The sequence below is a fragment of the Cynara cardunculus genome (assembly GCF_001531365.2).
Source record: "Cynara cardunculus var. scolymus isolate 2C chromosome LG 1, CcrdV1, whole genome shotgun sequence".
NCBI classification, from domain to species: domain Eukaryota; kingdom Viridiplantae; phylum Streptophyta; class Magnoliopsida; order Asterales; family Asteraceae; genus Cynara; species Cynara cardunculus.
Window position 1 is genome coordinate 2199070 of NC_037528.1, and position 11185 is coordinate 2210254.

Consider the following 11185-nt stretch of genomic DNA (forward strand, 5'->3'; position numbering starts at 1 on the left):
ATAAAATAATAATGTTGGTCATTTTAATTATTTTGACGAAAACTTTCTAATGATATATTTTGTTATAAAATATATAATTTTTATCATAATTTAATAAATTACATAACTTAATTAAAACATATAAAGAACTTATTAGGGGTAAATCAGTTATTTTACTTGTTCTGTTATGTTCACTTCTGTTTTACCAAACAATGAACAACTATCATGTTCTATTACGTCATATCTTGTCTGAACACCAAACATACCCTTATTTACGATATGAATGATTTTGTTTTGGTGGAACTCTTGTGGTTTTCTCGAAACACCAAGTTCATGTTATGCAAGGCAAGTAAGCTACCTCTAATGGATATAAGCAAGTCACCTTTGTACTTGGAGACATTATGGATAATTTATCCTTCCATATAGAATTGTGTGTAATAACACGTTTATTTTACAATACATAAATATGAAACTGTCAGTCATGAATTACTGTTTTTATGACTTGATATATATTCAAGATATTCAAACACTCGTATGATGTATCAGGATCTCATATCTTCGAAAGTTTAAAAGGTAAGGAGCATGTCGAAGATTCAGAAGGATAGTAACCGAAAGGGAGAGCCTAACATGTTTTATATCTAAGTTGTTTCTATTGTATCATAATGTTTTGACCTTATTGTAATCATATTTTACAAATAAAATTCGGTTTTCGTCCCTAATGTTTGTTTATTTTAGCATTTCTTGTCCTTCAACTTCATTTAGTCGGTTTTCATCCCTAACGTTTAACAACTTCCAACAAATTTCGTTTCCTTCGTCTAATGGAAGTTAAGATTTTCTGTTAAATAAGGGATATTTTGGTCAATTTATGTTATTCCTCTCTTTTAAATAAGGTATTGTAAGAGAGTAATCTTCTTGCTTCTTCCCCTCCATATTATAACTCGAAACAAGAAGTAAAGGAAAATAAAACAAATAAGCACATTTCATATCCAAATCGAGAGATCCAGTTTAAAAAATTAGAAGACATGATGGAGAGATTGAGAGATGGAAAAGCAAGCAGGGACAGCCAGAGAGTAACTGGAGAGAACGAGACTGCTGGAGAACGATAGTGATGGGAGAGAACGAGACCACCTGATAATGAGACTGACGAAAGAGAATGAGATCAATCGCCAGCGAACTAGGAATATGTTTGAGAGATCTAGTGAGAGAACAAAAGGATAGCTTGTTCGAGAGAATGACCCATAAGAGAGAGTGTGATCTGTCCCTTTTTGTTTAATTTGGGTGTGTTTCATGAAAGGGCAAGAATGTAATTCTTTTTAGTTGAATGCATATGACAACCTTCTATTGGATGAGCGAATAAGCCCCTTCCTCACCCATTAATCCACTTCCGAACATGTATGTATGCCTTATCGAATAAGTCATACATGTCATACAACCAGTTAAGCTGTTACCGAACAACCCCTAAGTTATGTATGCATTAAGTCTTATTTTAGGGCGAAAAGAAAATGCTACATTTTGAGTGGTTTACATGGTTCGTATAACTTTTTTTGTAAAGGTAATTTTTTTAAAGCTTGTTAACCTCTGGACAAGCTCCGTCCGCTTATAGGACGCTTAAAGAGCTAGTTTTCAACCCGGTAATATATGATTTGGGTTTGCTATATTTAGTTCGTTGGATAAAAAAAATTACAGATTAGTCCGGCTCAAAACCCACAAATATTTTACCTTTGTTTCAACAACCGAGAACAAAGGGGATATGATACGAAAAATATCAATGTCTTCATTTCTCAAGCTTAATCATATTTATTATTTATTTTAGAATGTATTATATGTTAGACCAAATGTTGTTAATTTAGGATCCGTTTACTAATTTTTATCAGGTAAATATTTATCGGGTGTCACTTATGTTACTCGTCAGCATGACAATGATTGAGAGGACCGAGAACCTTATCGTCCATCGGGACCAACAAGGGGTAGTACAGGAATATTCACCTGTTGTCCATCGACTACGCCTTTCGGCCTGATCTYAGGCCCTGACTCACCCTCCGTGGACGAACCTTGCGGAGGAACCCTTAGGTTTTCGGGGCATTGGATTCACCAAAGCACGAAAGCCAGGATCTTTCAGAAAATGGATTCCTAATAAAAGGCATAGTATTGACCAAGAATCTTATTCGATAAAAAACATAGAAATAACAAAGAATCTTATGAGCGATAAGACTCTTAGCGGGTAAAAGATGCTAACCACAACCACAATCCATTTAATTGGTAAAAAATGTTACGCGATAAAATAAGTGAAAATGATTAATGTCCAAAAACCTCATTTGTTTAGGGTGTGTTTGTTCACTTTTCAATGACGTCATTAAGAGGTAAAATTACCACAATAATTTTGTTTGGTGCATTGTTTTGAAGGCCTGAATGATTCAAAGTAGTCTGATTCGTTCCCTCAACAATCATCTCCCATACGATTCAGACTCCCACGCTGCCCTCGCCTCTCTCCATTATCTGGATCGTCCCCTTCCTCTCGATTCTCTCCTTACTCCCGATTTTGCCATTTTGGTAATCGTTTCTCTTCACACGGACTACCAGTGATCGCGGCACTAGTCATCTCTGCACCCTTGCCTTCGCCGATTGAAGGAGGTAAGAACCTTTTTCTCATAAATCTCGGTTTTCTGTGATTAGGTGGTGCAATCCCTGTTTCGAGAGATGTTTCTCTGTTTTAGGGTTTGGTGTTTGAAAGATCTCATTAACAATCAAAAAGTAAAAACATATTTAAGTAGTTCATCGTCTTTTCCCGTAATTCTAAGCAATTTTAGTATATTATTTGTATACTTTCATATTTAAGACTAATATTTCTTCTCTAATGTTTGTCAAGACTATGCATTATTTGTTATCGTCAAGAGTGTCTTACCAAAGATTTCCAAATAACTCGGAAACTAAACCACCCAAATCCTTTAACCATAAATGTTCCTTTGACCACATGATTTCCGGGTTCCGCCACTTCCATTCCCGCATTGATCAATTGATTGGAACACTTTGAGAAAATGTGATCAGTTCTCGAGATCTATTATGTTGACATCGTGTATTCTTGTTGCGTGACCCATTGTTTTCCTACTTGTTGAATTTGACGAATTGCAGTTTGCCAATTTGTTAGATACTTGGAGAAATATTGTGAAAATGCATTCCCTCGTCTCAATGTCAAACTCTTATCTTTTTAATTTACTGTGCATTTGTTAGTTCTTATATAGAACATGAAAATCTGGTATCTCTCATCCACTTTTGCTTCGAACGTGACGAGAGGATCCTTGTGTACGAGTATGCATCTCGTGGAAGCCTTGATCGTCATCTGGGTGATGCAAGTCTCACATGGATGCAACGTCTCAAAATATGTCTTGGGGTTGCACGTGGACTACACTACCTTCAATGATCCCGTGGAGACAAAGCAAAGAGTTCTTCATCGAGACATTAAAAGCTCAAACATCCTTCTCGACGACGAATGGAATGCCAAAGTTTCTGATTTTGGCCTATCAAAAGTTGGTCCAGCTAATGGGACAAACTGATGGTGATTCTTTAATGACGTTTTCAACCATTGCAAATCGATGTTTGAGTAGAGATCCTAAAAACCGACCAACCATGATCGAGATCATCAAACAACTCCAGATTGCACTTAATCTGCACGTAAGTTTTTTTTGGTATATAAAATAGTTTGATGACGTGGAAAAGAAAATCCTCCAAATTATTAATTCAATATTTTATTTTTGGGAATATAGTAATATGAATGTGTTTAATGTGTAGAGATTAGCAATAGGCAGGAAAGAAGCAAGCTACATTAAGATGTTCGGATTTAGAAGATCAAGTTCAATGTAAGTATCAACTTCTTCAAAAACTTCTTATTATCTGTTTGATACCGGGTATAAGCTGTTTATCCAAGGGAAAAGTCCAAAAAAACCCAATGAACTTTATTGTTTGGAACGATTAAGTTCTTGGATAATTTTTTGGAACAAATAAATCCTTGAACATTTTAAAATCTATTAAATAAATCCTTAAACTTTTTAAAATATGTTAAATAGATCCCCATTATTTACAAATGTAACTTATAACCTAAATAGAATAGAAGATAATTTTAAAAGAAAAAAAAAAAACCTAAAAAATAAGAATTTTCCATCTCCCTCGTCTTCCTCCTGTCGTCTCCACACCACCGCCTCCCTTCGTCTCCTTCTCGTCTCCCTCTCGCTTCTTAATGCTCACACACCACCGTCTCCCTCTCCCCCATCGCCGGCGCACCACCCCCGTCTCCGCCACACCACCCCTGTCGCCGCCGCTCGTCGCCATACACCACCGTCTCATCGCCATACACCACCGTCTCATCGCCAGTCGCTGCTGTTGCACCGTCCCTATCGCCGGTGAGGGTTTACCGGAGAAGATGATTGGAGGGTGAATAGTTGAACTCAATCGTGTTCACACAACCCTCATGGCCGTCTAGTTTACGAGCAAGTCCGATTCTCTTTACAAGAGCCTGCAACAGCAACAATATAGCTTATCAAGTAAAACAAAGACTCCTGCAATCACAAAGTGGATTGTCCCAGAGTGAAGCAACCTTAATTGTATTTTCTATGCAAAGTCATGTGAGGAACACTGATTCAACTTTGTATAAGTTAGGAGATAGCAACAATAACAGTATAGAACCGGAGGGTCATTGGTCTCTAGGGTTACCGGTAGATCCCACCCTCCCAAAAGTTCAAGGGTTCAACCCTCACCAAAGGTGAGGAATGTGCATTAGTATTTACCGTGTGTGTATATATGCACACACACATAGGGACATGTTTAATTGAAAACCTAAGTTCCATCGTGAACTGGGGAACAAAGGAGAGTGTGTCATGTGTCCTAGATATTTACAGGTTATTCATCATGAATGATGTAAACATTCATGATGAATCTGGACCGGACAACCGGGGACACATGTCGCGCTCTTGTCTCCTTTAAAATTCCGTGAGTGTAGAAAAATATCTGTGTCTTTTAATTATTCCTTGATTCCATGGAGGAATCATAGCCCAACTTCAATTAGAGAACACCTAATTGCCGTACTGTTTAGCATCTATTTGTTAAATGGATTAAATAATGGTTGCTTATGATGCAATCATAATTTTGATTAGTGAAAAATGATTAAAAAAGGCAATAGAAGTGGGAGGATACCATCATATGTAAGGATCTTTATAATCTAGTCACATGAGAATGGTATATTTGTTTTTTTTATAAATGTAAGTACTTTTTTCGTTAAAAAATGTTTAAAGATTTGATCGTTCAAAATATGAAAGTCTATTGGTTTTTTCGGACTTTTTCCACTAACAAAATGTATTTAACAGATTTTAGAAAGTCCAATGATTTATTTAACAGGTTTTGTAATGTCCAATGATTTATTTAACAGGTTCTAGAATGTCTAAGGATTTATTTGTTCCAAAAAATTGTTCAAGGATTTAATCATTCCAAACAGTAAAGTCCATTGAGTTTTTTTGGACTTTTCCCTTTATCCAAACACTCAAAAGTGCTTATTATAGGTCTCTCACCGGAATAAGTCAATAAATTGTTTTTATAAGCAATCCTAAACACCTCCTTAAATGAAATCCACCAAAATACTCTTTTATGTTCGAGGTATATAAAAAATAGCCGAGAATTCCATCAAATCCACTTGGATGGCGATGGGGCAACGAGTGGTGGTGAGGAGGAGCAATGTTGTTGGGTGCGAGAGGTTTAAGTGAGATAGGGTTTGGGAATGTTAAAACTTATTTAGGTTTTTTTCTACTTTAAAATTATCTTATCCGGTAATTTTTTAATAATGTATGTTGTTATAAAAATAAATTAGATTGGGATAATTCTTGAGTCTTTCTCTCGTTTCAAAAGGTTGTGAAATCGAGATCTATATACCCAAATTCTCGTCTTTACATATTTATATTAGAGATTGACGGTTACGGGTGGTTAAACGGTAATAATCGTTGATGGATAAGACTGAAGAGTAGTTATAACCGAATCAGAGTTAAGAGATCAAAGTCTGACTCCATTGGTTTAGATCTCTGAATCCATTGGTTCAGACTTAGGACAGTCAATTTTCGTAAGTCTGAATAATCACAAGTTTGAAGAGAAGGTTCAGATTTCTGAATCCATTGATCCATACTTTAGACTTAGTTTGAGCACAAGGTTCAAATCTCTGACTTCGTTAGTTCAGACTTAGGACTGAGCTAATTTTCTTTAAGTTTGAAACCACATTTCAGATCTCTAAATCAACAAGGATTAGATATTTGAATCCATTATCAGACAGTCGTCTACATCTGAATTGAGTAGCATGAGGTTGGAAATGTGTTCAGAGAGCTTGGGGAGTGAAAGTGGTGATGAATTTCGTTCTCTTCCATGGGATGATGAGGGAGAGAGCGTTCGAGCAATTCAGAGGTTAACATACAGACTTATTGACCGAATTAGAGTAGAGATGGCTGGCTTTCCTCCGCCTCTAACCACCATCAGAGGCGCTGACGGTACTATCAGGGTCAAGCATCACAGGGAAGGTGGTAGGTTGGTTCTAAAAGCTGTCACTGGACACCGCTTCTAATTGGCAACCACAAATTTTAACATGTTTTTCATGGGTTTGTTTGTTTTTGCTCCTAAAATACTGAATTTAAGTGATGTCAGTTTCATATGGATGCAACGTCTTAAGATATGGGTCGGGGTTGCTCGTGGACTAAACTACGTTCATCGTCCCATGGGGACAAAACAAAGAGTTCTTCTTCGAGACATCAAAAGCTCAAACATCCTTCTCGATGACGAACGGAATGCCCAAAGTTTCTGATTTTGGTCTCTCAAAAGTTGGTCCAACGAATCAATCACATACATATCTTGTCTCCAACGTTGTTGGTACGTTTGGATATTGTGATCCATCGTATTTTGAGACGGGTCTTTTGGAGTGGTGTTGTTTGAGGTGATGTGTGGGAGATTATGCTGTGAATATCGTGACATGGTGGGGTCGTTTTTTATGATCTCTTTGTAGACATCGATTTGTGATGGTTGAGAACGTCATCAAAGAATCATGTTGTATTTTGTTCTTTTAGTCTCTTTTGTTCAAAACATTTTCTCCACGTAGGTACTAAAATGTGAATATCGTGACAGAGAGATGATTCGCATTTTAGTACCTACGCCGGAGAAAATGTTTTGAACAAAATAGACTAAAAGAACAAATACAACATAATTCTTTGATGACGTTCTCAAAAATTTAAAAATCCTTTGAACTCAAATAAAAAAACCTTGAAAATTCAACGGAACGATGGAATTAGGCTAAAAATACATCTAGTGATTCCGGACCAAGAAGGAGAAACTGTAAAATCGAAATGAAATCGGTACTTTTATAAATAAAATCACCCAAGAAGGAGAAACTGTAAACGTTTACAACCCACAGCAATAGAAGAAAAATAACAATCTACTAAACTAAACAATTCTAAGTTCAGATTAATTATGAATAAGTGTCACTATCATCTTCAAAACAGTTCTTTCAAGATATATTGCTAATTAACAAAGCCATAAATCCCAAAAAGTGCCTTTACTGGCATCCAATCATTTTGCTCAAGCCTTTGAAGTCCCACTTCTAAGATAACCTGATATACATTTAAGGAAAAATGTTAAGCTTAACGCCTAGTGAATTCAAATAGTTTTATAGTTAAAGTTAAAAATCGTGAAATCAATAACATAACACTTAGACAAGAAAAGAGTTCAAGCAGTTTTAAACAATGAGTCAATTACACGTCTTGCGATGATGGGGGGACATGATTTTCATTGATTTTGGCAGAACACAAAAGTAGGCTACGAATCCATGTTATAGAACTTCTATTATGGAACATTGGTCGTTAAGTTCAATCAGTTCAAGTCCCTCAATGAACTAAGATATGCTCATTTAGTAGAGTCAAAACATTATGAGTCAAAGATCATCTAGTTCAAGCACCCACTGTATGTAGTTCAAGTTCCCTAGTGAGTTGATACTCGTATCTAGCTATTGTATGGGAATAACTATCTCATCTTACACACGTAAAAATCAACTTCTGTACCTATGGATCAATTACATTATAGTCTGGCATATATGATCAAAATTACAGCTCCCACCATAAGTATCAATAATGAACCATTTAAACTCGCGATTTAACCTAAAGGGCTTTTAGAGTGTCTTGACCTCGAACTCATAATAAAACCAAGCAATTTCATTCAATAAGAATTCCATAGGTTTCGAAACCCCAATCATTCATCTCTAAAGTTAAACATAGATCATGAAGTTCAAGTCTTATAATAACTGTGAAACTCCAAAATATTGGTGTTCATGTTTGAACATATGATGGTATTCATACGTGAACATCAACTGTAAATATTGGTGTTCATGTTTGAACATATGATGGTATTCATATATGAACATCAACCGTAAATATTGGTGTTCATAAGCGAATATTAACTGTAAATATTGGCGTTCATGTTTGAACATATGACGATATTTATAAATGAGGCGAATAATCATATGTGAGAATGAGAGTTAAGGTAAGAAGCGTAAGAATAGATCTTGACCCAAGCCTCATAAGTGAACAATAACTGTAACTAATGGTGTTAATGTACCAAATGGTTGTGTTCATGATTGAACAATAATTATAACTAATACAGTTTTTACAACAACCATGTTCAGTAAATCAAATGACAATAAAGTTCGTTTGTAACTGAACATTTAAACCATTCATAGTTATTTTCATTTGTATCTGTAACCATATGATGGTGAAAAAATATCGAAAATAGCCTCCTCATAGTACAACGTCGGTATGTAGTAACTAGACGAAAAAACAGTAAAATAAAAAAATTAATTATTAAACAAAATTAGTTCAAAAAATAATTGCATAATTATCTCTCTTTAAAAATAACTCATCTTTAAAAACTCAACGCCAAATCAAAGTAAGATGAGGTAATGATTTTGATTGACGACTAATGGTTAACGAAGTTAGCATTTTTTGGGTTGGTTTGGTTGATAAGAGAAGTTATGGTGAGAAGTATAAAAGCAAATCTTCATCATTGAATCAATCATAATTGAATGTCAATACTAATTAGGTGCATTGAGATACATTAGATCAATTTCCTTCTAAAGTTCAATTCATAGGTGTACGAGATTAAAAGTGATCAAGGGTTTAGATTTCTTTTTACATTTCTTACAGTAACTTTCTTTCTCATGCGATCTCTTCTTGCTCTTTATATATATACTAGTTGTGTATCCGCGCAATGCAGTGGGAGCCATGAATTTTAACGATTTTGAAGTTCCACTGGTTTTATAAGATAAAATTTAACGATGATGTAGGTTACATTTGGTCTTTACATATTAATACATTTTGAATAAATAAGAGTTATGGTTCCAATGACAGACTATTGATGAAAAAATTGTATGACAGTTTAAAATTCAATATAGTTAAAATCCAACATATTGAAACGACTCCACAAATGTGTTTCGATTTACACTAAGAGCAAAGAAACAAGTAACTTGAGTTTTAAGATAAACACTCAAAACCAAAAAAGAAACCTACAAATTTGACAGATCATTAGCCATGAAAAGACCAAAAAATATGGGTTTTAGAATGAAATTTCAACTGCTTACCCTCTTTCTTGTCCAGAAACTCATATTAAGGTTGAATTAATACATGTATATATATATATATATATATATATATATATAAAACCCAAGAACATATTAATTCAAAACATATTATACAGTGCAATTTGGACAGCCTAACCCCAAAATATATAGTATATATATAAATAAATAACTATAAAAGTATAAATCGTAAATATTAAAAATATTTTTTCACAGTATATATAATAATATAATTAAGTCAAAAACTATTTAATATTGGACTCATTTCGAAGGTATTAACGAGACGATTATAATGGTGTAACTTGTTAAAATAAAAATGTATTATTTAAACATGTTTTAATTAATATACGATTATGTATGTTAATTTGATAAAAGGTTTAAAATGAAACATTTAAAAGTAAAGAACGTAAAGTAAATTAATTAACTAATTATAGGGGTATAAAGTGTAAATTTAAAATTATAATTTAAAAAAATGGTTGTGAGAGGGTGAGTGTATGTGAGGGGGTGAGGGGGTTGAAAAAGTGAAAAAGTGACTAAAGGGTATCTTGGTCATTTAGTATTTTAAGACTTTAAAACTTTTGTTAAATTTGCTTAATAAGATAATATATATATATATATATATATATATATATATGGGCCTAATCAAATAAAAACTGAATAGTTTGTGGTAACTGTGAGGTACAACTTCAACCACAAATCAATGGATAAATTAAGAAATTAATAATTATGGTAGTTTGAGTTAAAATTATAATTATATGACATATTATGTGTTTTTTAAAAACTCCTCTTTCCTCTCTCCTCTCTCATCTCTCCGACCTCCAATCTCCGGCCTCCGGTGAAATCGGTGTCACAGTATATCACAAATGGGTATCACATTGTGTATTACAATAGATGTCACATTGTGTATCTTTGTTTTTAAGGTTTGAGTTGGTATCATAGTTGGTATCACAATGGTATCACAGTATATCACAATGGGTATCACATTGTGTATATTTGTGATTACTTGGTACCAGACAGATTAATGTTCATCGAAGGCCGGAGATTGGAGGTCGGAGAGATGAGAGAGGAGAGAAGAGTTTTTTAAAAATACCTAAAATGCCCTATAATTATAATTTTAACTCAAATTACTATAATTATTAATTTCCTAATTTATCCGTTGATTTGTGGTTGAGATTGGATCTCACAGTTACCACAAATTAATCAGTTCTCCCTTGAATGGGCCCCCATATATATACACTATGTTATAAAGCATTTGACAAGAACTCTTAAAAACTACTTTATATGCATAAAGTATTGTTTATTAATGCATGTTATTTAAAACTCAAGATTACAAATAGATTRTGCGTAAGTACARCTTATTAAAGTTTCATATCTGAATTCTTGTAACTAACTGTAGGTAAAAATAATCAAATACATGATAAACATCTAATTTTAAATATATAAACTCTAAATATAATTAGCATAATTATTGAGTTCTAGCAGAATCTTTAATTATTATCTTTATAAATATTATATTATTAAACCAAAAATAAATTATTTTCTTATTAAACTTAAATTAAATCATAA